Source organism: Eschscholzia californica, unplaced genomic scaffold, assembly GCF_041429995.1.
Source record: "Eschscholzia californica isolate CP2 unplaced genomic scaffold, dmEscCali1.0.p SCAF_4, whole genome shotgun sequence".
Lineage (NCBI taxonomy): Eukaryota > Viridiplantae > Streptophyta > Magnoliopsida > Ranunculales > Papaveraceae > Eschscholzia > Eschscholzia californica.
In genome coordinates this window covers 46,114,914-46,133,557 of record NW_028238461.1, presented here as the reverse complement: position 1 = coordinate 46,133,557, position 18,644 = coordinate 46,114,914, and the positions used below count along the sequence as shown (strand labels likewise).

At 34.6% G+C, this 18,644-nt stretch overlaps 1 pseudogene; it reads left to right on the top strand.

Annotated features, from left to right (window-relative positions):
* The first annotated feature begins 16,854 nt into the window (after positions 1 to 16,854).
* On the top strand, positions 16,855 to 18,138 carry LOC147545212 (bZIP transcription factor 44 pseudogene; annotated as a pseudogene).
* Positions 18,139 to 18,644: the final 506 nt, after the last annotated feature.

Genomic DNA, 18,644 nt, shown 5'->3' with positions numbered 1-18,644 from the left:
GTTTCAATTTTATAGTCTTCCAAAAATCATTATTTAATAATATTTATAAAATCACACTAGTTTATATTAAAATAATATAATTGTTTTAAATAGAGTTAATCCAATTTATGCAAACTATGCCAACAATTTGATTGACTTCCCACGTATTTTAATTAAAAGTCTATAACCTTCTTTTAGATATCTTAAAGACATCAACCATGCAAGAAAAATCATATTCCCATGAGTGACAATGATTAAACCCTAATCTACTGTGATAATTATAATTATTATGTGTTCTTTATGTAGAATATTTAAGATTATTTGAATTATTTTTTCATCAAGCACTACATAGTCTTCTTTTTTTCTTTTTTCTTTTTCGTTTTTTTGTTGTTGACAAGGAGTGGATACCACTTGTCATCTCAAGATCCTCTATATAAATGGGCCTATAATCAATTAACTAGTTAATAACTATTTTTATGTAATAAATTTTGAAGTTCAAAAATCTACACCTATACACACATTTAGTTCATCCTAAATTTATACAGGATTCTAAGCCAAAATAATAATTATTATGGATATTTAGTCTAAATTCACTCATCTCTATAGAAAAAAAAGATCCCTATCATTTCTATTTAATCATAATACCTATTATATAAAATTTTATATAAGAAAAAAACTCACTTTTGAAAACCAATCCCAAAATTATTCTTTTTTTATTCAGATTTTTTCGATTGATTTCAAACTTACTCTCTGTTTCGCAATATACACGTTATTTAGTATCAATTACATATATTTCTAGAACAAAACACATTTTGTATAGTTAAAGTATATCTAGATGTCAAATTTACAGTGTTTTTCTGTTTATTGATTCTTGTTTTGTTTCATAAATAACGTGTTATTTATTGTTAAAGTTTCATACTTTATTTCATTTTTTTTATACGTGTCATACATAACATATTATCTATCAACAATGTTTCTTCCAAAAGAGAAAATGACCAAAATTCCTATTTTTTAGGAAGATTGGACCTTAATTCATTTTTGAATTTTATTTTGGACCTAAAATCCGTGGACCATTTATTTAATAAAAAAATACACCATGTACTAATTTGATATAAATACATCGATATTTTTTTGGATGAGAACTTCTACATTCTTTAAAAGAGAATTATACAGAGGTTATTCGGTCACACAATATATATACTTGCAAGTGTACACCCATTATATATGTGATTTGTATGTTTTGACATATTGACTAGTCTATCAATTATGGAATTTGCAAGTTTAGATATATCTTATCACAATAAAAAAGAAGGAAGTAAAGATAATATTTGCTAGTCTTAGTAAATGAGTAAGAACTCAATCCAATCTCCCAACTGTTGTGAACAAAACTTGGGGGAACATAATAGTATTGGTTAGTTTTTTGTATGAATGACCAAAATTAGGTTAAACTTTCTCACTTTCTTCACATTTCTTAACCTCTAAGGAACTGCCATAGTGCCATGTCACACTACCTTTGACCCCTCTTTAGCTTTCTCTCATTTTGGGTCATCTTGCTTTTTGTTTCCTTGAACCCCACCCCTCCAATAATGTGTGCCTATTTTGCTCTTGGTAAGCCACGTTTCAGATACCATCTTTGGTTTTTAGGTGATAGAGACACCATTGGGATCCTAAAGAAATTTTAGTTAACTCAATCTACTTGTTTACACAATTTTAGTAGTACTTTTTTTAATCTAAATGTTGAATGAGTAATTATGTAGAGAGAGAAGATACAAATAGTGCAGAGTAGTTATTATAGGGAAAGTGATGGAGACCATCTTCCTATTGGGCCTCACGGCCATGGTGATAGTGGGCCTCACGGTCAAGAAGCTACATTAGCGTAGTTTCTATAATTAAGTATTTAGGGTTTCCATAATTATGAGTCTTAGCAATCAAGGAAAGTATTATTAGTAGTTATCTTATTTCCTTATTTGAGTCTATCTAGGAAAGTACAATCTCTATATAAGAGAAGTCTAGTCTGTCTTTGTTAACCAGATCAGAGAATATTATCAATCGAGTTTATTATTAATCAGGTTTATCGTTTTGTTCTTTACTTTATCAGTTTATTTACGTATTTTATCAGTTTATTTACGTATTTTATCATTGTTATAATGGTGGATTCCATTACTTTTACGCTTCCGCAACAATCTACATCAGCTGGTATCAGAGCTTTAAGAATCTGGGAACAGATAATTTTTTTTTAAATACTTCTCATCTTGAATGTTGGAATAATCTTCCGCGTTTAGGTTGGGATCCTTTAAGAGATGCACAACAACTCTATGTTGATCGAAAAGATCAAAACAAAATTAATGTCGATTCCAAAATTCCTATGTTTGATTATCAATATCATATAGATTTTTGGATTCAACAGATGGAAGATTGGTTTATAAACCAAGAGGTTCGTGATGAAGATAAGGCTTTTATTCTTGAACAACACTTGTCTACAAGAGTGTATGAAAAATACAACGAGATGCAATGGAGACTCGTTAATGAAGGAAAATCGTTCGTAGATGATTGGAATAAAGTGAAAAGTATTTTTCGATATGCTTTTCTCCCTTTACATGAATACTTATCTTTTATAGAATCTCAAATCCAATCGAACAAATTATTATCCGAAATTCCTTCGACTACCATGGTTAATATTATTGAAGGAGAGGTTTTTGATAAAAAAAATCCTAGTTTTTCAATAATGGAGGAAGAAAATTTCGATGAGCCAGATCAAGAAGAAGAAATTCAACTGACTAACACAAGCTCGAATAAGTTGTTTGATCCATATATGATTCCGGGAGACGAATTAGTTGTGTCGAATCATAAAATACTTTCTCCTCCATTGATTTCTTCATGGCTTTCAACTTCAAAGAATCATACAAACCAATCTTCATGGCCATCCATTGTTGTTCCAAGAACAAGACAGGTTGTATATGTGACCTTTTTCGTCAAACTAAAAGACGACGGGCGATGTCGCAATTTACTAGACGTATCTACGTTGGTATTGCTTTTGCGAGTATCTTGGCAATATATGTTTCACATTATAATTGGTGATATTGTCAATATTTTTCTTCTTCGGATTTTCGGCAATTTTCGTGAAAAGTGGGAACTAAGGATTGCCTTCAAACTCGTCGCCGAAGTTACCTTCAACATCGCTGATATATATCCTCATTACTTGGACGATCCGCTTTATGACAACACCAACTTGGGGGCAAGTTGTTCCGCAGCGGGGGAGTATGATGGAGACCATCTTCCTATTGGGCCTCACGGCCATGGTGATAGTGGGCCTCACGGTCAAGAAGCTACATTAGCGTAGTTTCTATAATTAAGTATTTAGGGTTTCCATAATTATGAGTCTTAGCAATCAAGGAAAGTATTATTAGTAGTTATCTTATTTCCTTATTTGAGTCTATCTAGGAAAGTACAATCTCTATATAAGAGAAGTCTAGTCTGTCTTTGTTAACCAGATCAGAGAATATTATCAATCGAGTTTATTATTAATCAGGTTTATCGTTTTGTTCTTTACTTTATCAGTTTATTTACGTATTTTATCAGTTTATTTACGTATTTTATCATTGTTATAATGGTGGATTCCATTACTTTTACGCTTCCGCAACAATCTACATCAGAAAGTCACTTGGGAAGCAAAAAAATGGAATTAAATTGGTATTAAAAGTCAATACCACCTAATTCTAACACAATAGATTGCCACTTTTAGGGCATCTTCATCTAACTAATCCATATTTCATGGATTATGGCTTACTTATGTTCTTGGGTATATCTAACTCTTTTTCTTCCCTTTCTTTTAAGCCCCACAAAGTAAGTTCAATTATTTAAAATCTTATTCATCTATCCACAAACAAAGTTAAAAGGTAGGATTTGAAAAAGAAAAGTATGGTTTATTATTTGTGATGAACAAGTGGTAGAAAAAGAGGGACACTACTACAAGGTTGAACTATGCAACTATTCACTCTCCTTTGAGTTTAGAGGAGCATCTCATTCCAATCTTTATATAATCAAATCAATTGGTCTAATGGTGCCTGATTCAAAGAATAAAGTAGGGTTCTTTCCCTCTTTGATTTGATGCAAGACCTTCATTTTCTACTCGGATAAAAAATGATCCATTTGAAAATGTTGTACGAAATGAAATGTCACAATATCTTTTATTGTGGAATTTTATAGTAAAATAATAAAGTTGTTTTTTTTACATTTTAAATTCAATAAACACAGAGCTTCAAAATTCTTGTAATAGAGTCGGAACAAACAGACACATATCACCAACAATCTTTAGGGTGATACTGACACCGAAGTTCAAAGAGTTGGTGCTGCCAAAATTCTCCTTCCTTTTATTTGAATTTTGAAGATAAAAAAGTTGGGGAATGTTATACAGGCACCTCTAAATCCAAATGGGCTCTCAAAACTATTTACCTAATATTATTTTTTCACATTCATACAACTCAATTACAACCATTTTACTACAAGATTCATTTTTCATGGACACGGTTTTTCCACCCCATCCATATTTATTTCTCTTGTAATTCAGAAACTTGTTGGAAATAATCTGAACGACACAAAACAAATATGTTGTATAATTATAGTTGTATCAATAGAATAGCTCGTTTTTCAGCTCACCCCACGTTGTGAAATGCGAAGAAAAAATATTGAACTTGAAGTATCATGCTATCATTACTTATCATTCATATTCTATATGGAGAAAGCATAGTCTTTTTTCTCTCTCAAATAAAAAACTCATTGGCCCAAGAGTGAGGGAATGCTAGAGGTTTGGTAATTTCTCCCCCGACTAGGATGGAAGACCCCTTTAAAGCGGCCAATTCCATTCATATAAAAGGAGTTCAAACATAGATATGTTTTGTCCCCTGTGATTTTTCACTTATCCATCTATCAAATCCAAGGATTTCCAAAGCCAGTGTTCACCAATGATTAGGAAGTTTTGGAACATGTGAGGAGTTCGGGTGAAACTTCAATTTCAGCGGAGGTGCGTTTAGTGGGATGTGGGATGGTAAAAGTCTCCTAGAACTTCCCATTTCCCCCGTCACATATTAGACAGTGATAGGATCGAATCTGTTTGACCAGTTTTGTTCAAACCCTTATTCCCCATCTCTTGCTCTCACCTTCAAACCCAGTAATCTAAAGCCTGGCTATTGGAACAATCCTAGCTTGGTGGGACTGAGATCTTGTGCCTCGGCCTCCGCTTTCTTTGCTAAGACAATGAGAACCTGAGTATTGACAAGAGGGTTGAAATGCCCTGGCTTGAATCAAGAATTGGTGGAGTCAGCTTAGTAGCTTACCCATTGGTGAAGAGCAATGAAAAGGAGATGCTGTTTGCCCATTAGTTTCCGTCCTGTTCAGGGAGAACATAACTCATTGTAATCGAGAGATCGGTATGAAGAGATTTCATGAACCAATACAACATTGTCTTTCCTCTGTTGCAACTTCTCTTTCGAGCGGCAACTAGCTTTGAACCCCATTTTGATCTTCTAGGGCTGGATCTCGATCAACATGCCTGTCTCCCAGGATTTAGTCACTACCTCACTAAATGTGGACTCATTATCCGCGCCAATCAAAGTTTAAAAGCATTCATCCAATCATCCTTATACAATCTCATGTGCTAATAACGTGCACCAAGACAGACTTCAATCATTCTATTATAGTACAGGAGAACCCATATACATGAAAATGATCCAGGATCCACTGGTCTACCACCTAAAACTAAAATTTGATGAGTATGACCGTTAGAGATGGTTTACTAAAAATTTCCTTCTCGAAGTTTTAGAGATGGAGTCTACCACCTAAGATGTTGTCCTAGAAACTAGAGGGAGAAGCGGTAAACATAGAGAAATTTATGACGAAAGTACACCTTAGGCTTAGGTGGTATCCACATAAATGATAAGTGTAGATTTTCTTTTTTTTTTTTTGTTGAAAAAATGATTCCGGTGAAAATACGACATTAAAGTTGAAGTTTGCAGGTAACGAAAGTGAACTCCTCCCACTCTTTCGGTTCTCTGTCATATCAATTATTTTTCAAAAGTACATCAAGATCTTTGAGAGTGATGTGCACTCAAAAAAGTTTATATGGTATTGTGCCTCTCAAAATCCATTTATTTTACCTTAAGTTAGCTGTATAGATTGGATAAGAGAAAGAGCCAGAAATTGTTGAAAGAGAAACAAAAAGACAATATGTTTAATTAGAGAAAATGCTGTCGAATATGAATAAAGGAAGTCCAATAAATCCAATAGGTCTATAATGAGTACAAAATTTCTCTTAGAAATTGCACTGTGATTTGAGTGATTTGTTTTCTTATTACAAAAATACTGGTTGGCCCAACATTTAGAGCCGACCACGAGCCGAATGGTGATGTGATCCGCTCCAATTGATCAGATCAAAATCATGTGGAAGAAAATGACTAACCAATTGGGGCCGATTGCATCACCATTCAGCCCGTAATCAGCTCCAAAAGTAGGGACGACCATATTTACTAGATAAATAGTCCACACGACTATTGTGGACTATTTATCTAGATAGAATGCATCTGTCGGTTCTAGGGAGTCATTGCACGGTAGGTCTATATCAAGCCATGGTGTGTACAATCCACTTCATTAGTTACTTTTGTTTTTCGTGGCTATCTGAAGAGTTTAAGCCCTACTGTATCAGTGTATCTTGTTGACCTAGTTTCTAAAATAATTCTTCTAATATTTGGTTAAAGCCTGAAAAAGAAACCAATGGTTCAACATCGAGGGCATAGTTACATTCATATGTTTTTTTTTCCATTGTAGTCCTTCAAATAGAGATTTACATCTTCAACGATGCTGCTTGACCCGAAATTTTTTCCCCATCATGGACTGAAAACTGATGTAGTATACTGATTTTCAAATCCGAACATGTCATATCATCCTTCACAATATGCGTAGACAAGAATCTCGAGTCAAATAGTATTTTACTTATATCTTGGTTGGGGGACCTTAAGAGTTAGGACGCTCACGCCTTCACAGTAATATACATATATAATGGCGGTTGTGGAGGTGAGTTTTGTTTTCTTCTTTTTGAAACGAGACCCAATTAAGGGGCAAGTGTAAAAGAGGAGAATCGGTATGGTTTGAAAATGAAGTTTGAATTTTGCTTCACACTCAACCCTACGAGCCCGCCTCTGAGCGCGAAGTAGTTGGAAGAATCTCCGCTGCCTTATCCGATCACGCTAGCAATCCAGAAGAACCCGCTTCCCGGATCTACCGCCCTATTAAGTTAAGTAAGGCGGTCGTTCTAGTGAGTAGTCTACTATTCATGCCTCATCCCAACCATTCGCTAGTACGGAAGAACCTGTCATTCTTTCTAGGCCTGGGTCTTCTCTCTGAACAAGCAAGGATGTGGGTGGGATTCCAAAGTCTAGGTTTTGATGCAAAGACAGTAGATAGATACTATTGGGACTACATAATGCAAGAGTGGCGCATGATTTTCTCCATGTCATCACAACTGAATCTTGGCGAACGGATGGGATGAAGATTGTATCTAAACTGTTATAATTGTATTTCATTATTTGACTTATTCAAATTAAATTAGGTTAGATTAGTTTTGGTTATCTTATGTAACAATACAGAGAGATATTAGGTTAGATTAGTTTTGGTTTAGATTTTAAGTTATCTTATGTAACAATACAGAGAGATCTCTGCACTCCATGTATCTATATATACCCAATGAATTAATCAATCTTCTCAAAACTTGAGGAAGAATTTTATATGGTAACAGAGCCTAAAACCTATTATCACTTTCCCTATGGCCGACTCCTCTCAAACCAGTGCTAATCTCCCACCTACGATGAATGAACCTTATGTTGTTCACCCTTCTGACAACCCAAGTTCAGTTCTCATTTCTCCTTTGTTAACAGGCGACAACTATGGAACTTGGGTTCGAGGCATAACTATGGCGTTAAGTGCTAAAGACAAGATGGGGTTTGTTGATGGATCAATTGTCAAACCGACCTCTCCCGATGAATATCGAAGTTGGAAGCGTTGCAATGATCTGGTAAGTAGTTGGATCCTTAACTCAATAGGATCTGATATTCGCTCAAGTGTTCTTTATGCAGAAAGTGCACACGAAATCTGAATCGACCTTCGTGATAGGTTCACTCAATCGAATGCACCCAAGGTATATCAACTGAAACACTCAATATCAAGTCTCAAGCAGGAAGGTAGTGACATTTCTAATTATTTCACGCGTCTAAAATCTTTATGGGACGAACTCGATTCGATCCTTCCACAAGAAACATGTATTTGTGGTGCAGGAAAAGTCATTGTCGAACGACACAATCAAGACCGTGCAATGGAGTTCTTACAAGGACTCCATGATCGGTATTCGAATATCCGAAGTCAAATTCTCTTGATGGACCCTTTCCCATCAACGACTAGGATTTATAATCTTGTTCGACAAGAAGAAAAACAACAAGAGATCAATTCATACTCAATATCCACCACTGTTGAGGCTGCAACACTTAATGTTCAAAGAGGACCAAAAAGGCATGGGTTTGGTTCATCTGGAAATCATAACAATAACCATGGATCTGGTTCATCGGGTTATCATCACAATACTCACAAACGTCCAAGGCCATTTTGCAAAAATTGCAATAAAGTTGGTCATACTGAAGAGACGTGTTTTAAAATACATAGTTATCCCAAACCCAAAACTGGTACTGCATTAATAGCACCACTCGAGCAACATGCCGAAGTCATTCCTCCTCCTCTCACTCAAGACCAATATAACAGAATCATCAATCTCATTGGACAAAATGGTCTAAACATGGAACCTACTCATTTAGCAGGTAAAATATTAAATTTTACATCCTTTACTTGGATAGTAGATAGTGGTGCATCTCAACATGTAAGCTTTTCATTGTCTGCTTTCACAACATATCGACAAGCACCTCCATTTTTATCAGTTGAACTACCTGATGGCAGTATCTCATTAGTAAAACATATTGGAACAATAGTATTCTCTCCTACTCTTAAGATAGATAATGTTTATCATATCCCTTCATTCAAGTTCAATTTAATCTCAGTAAGTAAATTGACTAGTAAACTTTCTTGTCTTGCTCTCTTTTCTTCTGTTTCTTGTATTTTCCAGGTCCCGTCGACGAAGGAGGTGATTGGTCGGGCTGAATGTGTTAATGGACTCTACCACTTAGGTGCATCATCTTTAGCTTTATCGTTTTCTACAAATAAGTCATATGATAAATGGCATTGGCGCTTAGGCCACCCTAGTTTACGTCGTTTTCATTTTTTAGAGAATAATATTTCTTATATTTCTTCATCGTCGAATCATCCATGTGATATTTGTCCTATGGCAAAACAGTCCAAATTGCAATATGTTTCAAGTTCTAATAAAAGTTCGATTCCATTTCAATTGGTTCATTGCGATATATGGGGACCATTTTCCATTACTTCACTTAATGGCTCGCGTTTCTTTTTTACTATAGTTGACGATTTTACAAGGTGTACTTGGGTGTACCTTATGCAAACAAAATCTGAAACTTTTAAATTCCTTGATTATTTCTTTAATTTTGTCGTTAATCAATATCATTACCAGATCAAAAATATCTCATCTGGTTTAGGAAATCTTTTCCTCTCTCCAATTCAAAAGTTTCGGTCCGACAATGGTAGCGAATTCTTATCAAAAGAACTACAATCTTGGTTCACTAAAAATGGAATTTTGCACCAAAGAAGTTGTCCTTCCACGCCACAACAAAATGGTGTTGTGGAGCGGAAACATAGACATTTATTAAACGTTGCTCGTGCTTTAATATTTCAATCTAATTTACCACTCGAATTCTGGGGCGAGTGCATTTTAACGGCAACTTTTCTTATAAATAAAATGCCTACACCGATCTTAGGTGATAAATCTCCTCATGAAGCTCTTTTTGGATCGATTCCTGATTATTCATATTTAAGAGTATTTGGTTGTCTCTGTTTCGGCCGTAATACTACTATTAAAAATAAATTTGATGCCCGTGCTAAACCGGGTATCTTCGTTGGTTATCCATACGGAAAGAAGGGGTATAATATTTTTGACATAGAAACAAAGAAAATTTACACCTCGCGCGATGTCACTTTTCATGAGAATACATTTCCATATCACGATATAAAATCACCAACTCCCACCACATCAATTGAGTTTCACCCATTTATGGATTCCGAAAATCATCAATATGTTGATTCTCCCATTCCCACGACATCATCACACTCTTTAGATGTCTCAGGTGCTTCCAAATTTTTGGATACTTCAAACCAGAATTCTCCTCATGTAGAAAATGATATGTCACCTATTAGTGGTCATGACTCCCCTATCTCTAAGGATCTCACATCATCTCCACATTCCAGTTCTGGAAACATTTCAAACAGTGAGAGTCCTGCCGCATCCTCCAATTCAAATTCTAGTAATGAGAATATTAATTTACCCACTACGGTTGTTCCACGATCTCGACCAACACGAAATTGTCATCCCCCTGTCAAATATAAGGATTATATATGTTCTCCTATGACAACATCAATCATGGAGGGTCCTAAATACCCTTTAAATCATTTTATTTCTTTTGATCAATTTTCTCCTACTCATAAAATTTTTCTGACTAATGTTCTAGGTACAGAGGAACCCACATCCTTCAAACAAGCAATGAAATCCCAAGAATGGCAAGAAGCCATGGCAAAAGAAGTTTCTGCACTTGAATCCAATAATACATGGTCATTAACAACCTTACCTCCAAATAAGTCAGCAATTGGATGTAAGTGGCTATATAAGATCAAATATAAGCCTGATGGCTCCATTGAGAGATACAAAGCTCGTCTCGTGGCGAAAGGTTATACTCAAGTAGAAGGTATAGATTACCATGATACTTTCGCTCCGGTTGCAAAATTGGTCACAGTAAGAGTGCTCCTTTCACTTGCCGCTATCAAAGAATGGCATCTCCATCAAATGGACGTCAATAATGCGTTCCTTCAAGGGGACCTCAATGAAGAAGTATATATGAAGATCCCTCCTGGATTTGCTAAATCTGGTGATAACCGGGTATGTCGTCTTCATAAATCTTTATATGGCTTAAAACAAGCATCAAGACAGTGGTTCGCAAAATTTTCTACTGCACTCCTTGATGAAGGATTTAAACAATCCTTAGCCGATTATTCTCTTTTCACCTATCATAAAGGTTCTGTATCTCTTTTCGTTCTTGTTTATGTCGATGACATAATCATTACTGGCAACAACGCCGATGCCATCACAAATCTCAAAGAAAATCTTGCAAATCGATTTTCTATTAAAAATTTGGGGCAATTGAAATATTTTCTCGGGATCGAGGTCTCTCGATATGCCAAGGGCATTTTCTTATGTCAAAGAAAATATATTTTAGACATTTTAAAAGATTCGGGTCTCACCGTTGCAAAACCTATATCTTTTCCCATGGAGCAACATCTTAAGTTGCGACCAACAGATGGAAATCCTTTACCCGATCCGAGCCCGTATCGAAGGCTCATTGGGCGTCTTTTATATTTAACGGTTACTCGTCCTGATATTACATATGCCGTCAATACATTAAGCCAATTTATGCAGGCACCACACACTGCTCATCATGATGCTGCCCTTCGTATTTTACGATATCTCAAAGGAACCATAGGCCATGGTATTTTATTATCCGCTACTAGTTCCTTACATCTCCGTGGATATACAGATGCTGATTGGGCAGGCTGTCCCACAACTCGTAGATCTACGACGGGTTATTTTACAATCCTTGGTGATAGTCCCATCTCTTGGAAATCTAAGAAACAACCTACCATTTCTCGTTCTTCCGCAGAAGCAGAATATCGTGCTCTAGCGAATCTGACTGCTGAAATACAGTGGTTGAAATACTTATTTGATGATCTTCGTATTCCTTTCCTTGATCTAGTTAAGGTCTTTTGTGATAGTCAAGCTGCAATGCACATTGCAGGCAATCCAATTTTTCATGAAAGAACAAAACACATTGAACTTGACTGTCATTTCATTCGAGAGCATATCAACTCTAACTTAATTGAAACTCGATACATCACATCTGCTAATCAAATTGCAGATATTTTTACTAAACCCCTTGGGGTTGCGCAATTTACTCATTTTACTAGCAAGTTGGGCGTTCAAGATATTTCCCCCGCTCCAACTTGAGGGGGGATATTGGGACTACATAATGCAAGAGTGGCGCATGATTTTCTCCATGTCATCACAACTGAATCTTGGCGAACGGATGGGATGAAGATTGTATCTAAACTGTTATAATTGTATTTCATTATTTGACTTATTCAAATTAAATTAGGTTAGATTAGTTTTGGTTATCTTATGTAACAATACAGAGAGATATTAGGTTAGATTAGTTTTGGTTTAGATTTCAAGTTATCTTATGTAACAATACAGAGAGATCTCTGCACTCCATGTATCTATATATACCCAATGAATTAATCAATCTTCTCTCAACTTCAGGAAGAATTTTATAGATACCCTTAATAAAGATATGTTCTTCGGTTCGATTTAAGAATATCATCTTTCGTCAGGTTGTTCGTTGATATAGTGATGGGTGACGTTTTTCATCAGAAGTTCATATGAAGTTTTTATTCAGACGAATAGAATTTCTATATAGGACATCATTTGGGACCTCCATCAATCATCCTTTGCAGTTTTTCTTGTTTCGGCCCAAGAGGGGCCTAACACCAAATTGTTTCTTTATGTATATTTAGTAGTGATTCACAAATAGGTTGTGTTGATAAGAGACCAACCTAAAAAAACCTTAACCTTTAATTCTAAAGAAAAAAAAATAGAAGTACCGCTAGCACATAAACTTACTTGGATGCCTCGTGGTTAGGGTTGGGGAAAAATTTGAGAAGCTGAAATTCGTCTCTGTTAGAGCCCCACATAGATCTAAAACTCGAATGCATGAATTGCTCTTTCATTGTGATTTGAGTTAATCTGAGTGAACTGCTCTTTCGTTGTGATTTGAGTGAATTGCTCGTTCATTGTGATTTGGTTTATTGATTCTTCATCACCAGAGTGATATTCTGAAATCCACTTTTAAACATCATTACCGACGTTCTGATACCCAATAAATTTGAAAGATTTGATGAGCCTCGACGAATTTTAGACAATACAATTTTAAGAATAACCCGTCCGATGACTTTAATGGACATAGAATTTCATAACTCCATCTGCCCAACCAGATAAGAGAATAAGCTCTAGTGACCTGATCCGATTCCGACCCCTACCTCATAATGATGTTACAATTGAAGTTTAAGAACTGACCATTTTTTTATTTTGATCTGAACTACAAGCACACCACCACTTGTTCAGTGGCAGTCCATCCCTGATAGCAAACACTAACGACAACATGTTAAATAGATACCAAACACTAATCACAATAATTAATTTTGAAACAAAGACGATTTAAAGATGAAATTTAGTATTTAAAAGTAATTCAGTCTCCAGTCTAATTAACACAATTCGTACGGATCAACGCTTTAAATTTATGGTGACAATACACTTGATCATGGGTGGGACATGTGACACTAATTGGTTAGAAAAAGTTAGGTTATGATTTCTAACCAAGAACCAACACAAATGCTTTCAACAAAAAAAAAAGAACCAATACAAAGAGTATAAGGTCTGAGTTCTTTATTATCTTGAAATTAATGGTTCACCACCCAATCCAACTCAAAAATGGTATATTCGACTACTTTACATGAAATATGCTTGTGTTAGTCTAATCACAATACTTGGCTATTATAGGTAGACATATAGATTAACTCTAATTTCACGAGAAATCAACAACCAAAAATTTGATCATATCACAATCTTCTACCTCCACCAAGAGCTAAGGACGACTCTAATATCATTGCAACGCCTCAATTTCTAACCGCCGTCGATATTGTCTTTACTTTAGAAACTTCAGGTCATAATTTACAGCCGCAGAACTTTGTTTTTTTACGAAAATTCCGCGAACTCCACTCAAAAAATTTCAACACTTGCTAAATTGGAACGTACGTCTATAGTATAACTTCCCGATAGTGTCACAAACGATTTGGGACTATCAAAAGACCTACCATCTGTAGAGTTCAGATAATTTTGAGTTGGTCATAGTCTCAAGAGTCAAGACCCAATTGGAATCAACCTAATAACTGTATGTGTTAGGTTTTTGGGAGGGAGTTAATGTTGCAGCTCATGTATGTGGCTGACCGCCGACCAAGAGTAAACAAAACAACCCTATTTTGTAACTAATATAATAATAATAATAATTCGTAGCTATTAAAAAAATAACAGACAAAAAAGAATTTTAATACTCCCCATTAATTTTCTAATTAAAATATTAAATACTGTACATGTTTGCCAGCAGGATTTTTTTTGTTGAAAATGCCAGCAGGATTTAAACGGATGGTTGTTGAAGTTTCTTTCAGATGCCTCATTTCTCTCTATTTCTAGGTGTCTGGTATATGGAGATCAAATTAACCTATTAAGAGAGCTCAAAAGCTCTGCATTTTATACTTGCTCTTTAATTACTTAATTGATTTTAAAATCATTCAAAAGATTTTAAAATCATTCAAAAGATTTTAAAATCATTTTATACTTGCATTTTATACTTGCTCTTTAATTTCATCAAAAAAAGTACTTAGAGGGCTACAAGCCCACTGCCCACTAAATTCTCCCTATCTAGCCATCCATCATAACTAAGGCGATAAAATTTCTATTGATTGGTTCTCTCCCTCTTCCACACTTGGTTTGTCTATATCTTTCTCTTTTGTGTCTCCTAGAGAGGTGATCCGGAAAAAACAATCGAAGCGGTTGTTTTAAACCGCAACATATTCAAAGGCATCTCCTTTGGAATTTAATAGGCATGTCTCGTTCAAATACTTACAACTTTAACTAGTTTATTGATAAAATTCAATCTATAGCCTAATGGTTACGAAATCGATTCGTGTGATGAACAGTTAAAACTTCTAATTCACTGTCAAACAACATAAAGTATTTTTGCTTATACCTGAAAAAAGCCCTTATTTTCAAGTTGACTTTAGGACTTAAAAATGTTTGAGCCGGTCCCAATCTCCTACTTTTCCTTTTCATTACTCTTTCTCAACCTTTTATTTGGAACTTCAAGGATGCAAGATAACAAAAATTAGAATTTTGAATTAGTTTACAAAGAGATATCCAATTACTAAGAGCATCTCCAATGCAAAACTCAAAAAATCTTTATTTATTCTATCTGTCAAGTTCCAATTGAGATTCTCATCTTAGGTGAAGAAAATAGAAATCCTCAATTTTTTTTGGCTCCAATGCAAAACTCTAAACTTTTCTTATTTACTTGTGTGACACATTTATTTTTGCAAATATATAATTAGTTATTTAGAAAATATAGAAAACCTCTATTGGTTGATAATCAATTACTGATGAGTTGGACAATTAGAGATATCTCAAGAGGACACTCTTGAAATAGATTGTCCTCTTGAGATATCTCTTTTCCATCCTCGACACGTCATCTTAGAGATCCAAATAGAGTGTTGCATTGGAGAAAGTTTTAATTGTAAGGAAAAAAAACTCGAAAAATCATGTAAAACTCAAAAAAATCTCTATTCATCCTATGTGTAAAGTTTCAATTGAGATTTTCACTCCTAGGTGGCGACAATAGAGATCCTTAATTTTTTTGTGTTTCCAATGCAAAACTCTAAACTTATCTTATTTACTCATGTGGCATAGTTATTTTTGTAAATAAATAATTAGTTATTTAGAAAATATAGAAGACTCAATTTCTATTGGTTGAAAAATTAAGACCGCGGCTTTGGGGAATAAAAAAAATTCTCTGGGGAATAAAGACTTTTCTTAAAATTAGTCAAATAAGATTGACTTTTATGTTTCTTTTTATTGCTAAGGGGCTTCTAATTTTGGGAGTTCAAAATAAAATAAATTTTAGAAGGCTCCTCCATCTCATCACCTCTCTCTACCACCTCATCTTCACGCCATCTCATCATCTTCTCCGGCGAAGGTCGCTGACCGACCAATTTTCCGGTCGGCGACCTTTAAACATAAAAAAAAACCCTCTCTCTAGATTTGTTCTAGAGAGAGAGAAAATTTTAAAAAAAAAATTAGAAAGAGAGAGGAGAGAGAAAATACAAATTTTTTTTTTTTTTTTTTTTTTTATGTTTGAAGGTTGCCGGCCGGAAAATTGGTCGGACAACGACTTTCGCCGGAGGAGATGATGAGGTGGCGAGAAGATGAAGTGGCAGAGAGAACAGATGAGATGGAGGAGAACTTTCAAAAAAATGTATTCTGTTTCCCCATAAAAATTTATTCCCGGAGAACTTTCGAAAAAATCTGGATTCCTTCGAAAATTTATTACCCGGAGAATTTTCTCTATTCCCCAAAGCCGCAGCCAAAATTAAATATTGATGAGTTGGAAAATTAGAGATATCTTAAGAAGAAGACACTCTAGAAATAGAGTGTACTATTGAGATATCTCTATTCTACCCTCGACATGTCATCTTAGAGATCCAAATAGAGTGTTGCATTGGAGAGATTTTTTAAGGAAAAACTCTAAAAATCATATGTGACACTCCAAGTTTCTAAGATTGGGTGTTGCATTGGAATGCTCTAAAAGAGTAAAAGTACATATCTTTTCTTTTAATGGTCTCCAAATACTACATTGTACTTTACCTTTTTCTACTTTTCCTTGTGATCTTCTCTGTCTATCATTTTTGAAGAGTAAAGAGTGGTCCATAATTTTCTTGATTATTTTATTTTTTGAAAATTGCCTTTTTGATTCTATAAATCTCCATCCTTATTCTATCAAAAACCTCTTCCAATTCTCTTGTCTTCCCCATTACAAAATTTGGGATTTTCCCTCTCTTCTGAGTTCTATCTTTTCATCCTTTTCTAGATCTGAAGTTTGGCGTTCCTTCTTTCTTTCTTGCAGAGGGTTAAAGCACAAGAACCAATTCTTTCTCTATCAGGGTTGGTTCTAATTTTCAGATCTGAAATCTCTGGTTTTCTTTTGTTTGTTTTAATTTCAAAACCAAACATATCTTAATCTTGATGCCTTGTAATTGTCTATTGACGTTTGAGATTCATGTCTCCAATTCTTAGTGAAATCCTTCTTTCTGGGTTTATGATAAATTCCACACTTAGACGCAGGACCCATTTAGTTCAATCTTTCTCTGTTTGCTTCCTTTACTGGTTCTATGTGTTTTCATGAATCAACTTCCCAAATTTTGATCCTTTAAAAACCCTAGTTTCTCTCTCTAGAATTATTATCTTATCAAATTAGATTCTGGGTCCTGCGTCTATTTAAGCCAGAAAAGTGCTTTTTGTTTTGTTTTTGGTTTCTGGTTTTTTTTTTAATCTTCTAATCTAATGGCTTCCTCAAGTGGAACTTCTTCTGGTTCAACTGGTTATGAAGATCAAACCCTAGTTATAATTGATGAGAAGAAACAGAAGAGAATGATATCCAACAGAGAATCAGCAAGGAGATCAAGGATGAGAAAACAAAAGCATTTGGATGATTTAACAGCTCAAATTAATCAGTTGAGAAAAGAGAACAATGAAATCCTTAATAGTTTGAATATAACAACTCAAAATTACTTGAATTTTGAATCTGAAAATTCAATTTTGAGAGCTCAAATGGGAGAATTAAGTAATAGATTACAATCTCTGAATGAAATCATCCAGTACTTGAATGTCAACAACATGGGTTATGAAACTACTAATCTTCTTCATCAAGATAATATGAATGATGGGTTTATGATGGATCCATGGAGTTCATCACTATATCAGAATCAACCCATAATGGCTTCTGCAGATATGTTTCAATACTGATTAATGCATGAAATCAATCTTCATCATCTTGATTATGGTTGTTCATAAGTGGGAAAGGAGGATCAACTTTGAGGAAGCAAGAAAGTTTAGATCTAAGATTTGAAAAAGGGAAATTAATAATGGTGAATTATGTATGTAGAGAATTTCTTGGGTTCTAGGGTTCTTGATTGTGTAACAAGGGTCTCTCTAGTAAGTTGAGTATGAACTCAAGAACTTCATATGTAATTGTTCTCTACAATCTTAATGTATTAACTTCCATTTTAGTATTGTTTCCTTAGTTCTATCGTCATGATTAATTATAAATATTTCTTGGCCAACCTAAAGTCCAATAAAATTATTTGTTTATATTCATGTTCAATAAATTTTTGATTTTACATTTTAGTTGGATTGAACTATTAACTTTTGCATTGCACAAATGGTATCCAACCACTACACTCGGAGGTAGTGGTGGTGGACTCTTGACGCCCACTTGATATACTACTACTTCTCGAAAAATAGTTTCTTAGCCAAGATTTTAGAAGCAAAACCTTAAAATGAGGAACTCGCAATTGGAGATTTCATGAAAAGTTTCTTTTAGCGTAAATTTTATACTTGTTGTTAAAGAAAAACAAGTTGTAACCTAAAAGGTTCTGCATTTGTTGCTCAAACGATATAACCATATAAATCTTTTTCTTTTGAAACATTGCAATAGAAAGACATAGATATATGTAATGCCCAACCAAAGTGGAATTCATGAGTTTTTTTTTTTCCAGCAATCAACAAAAAAAAA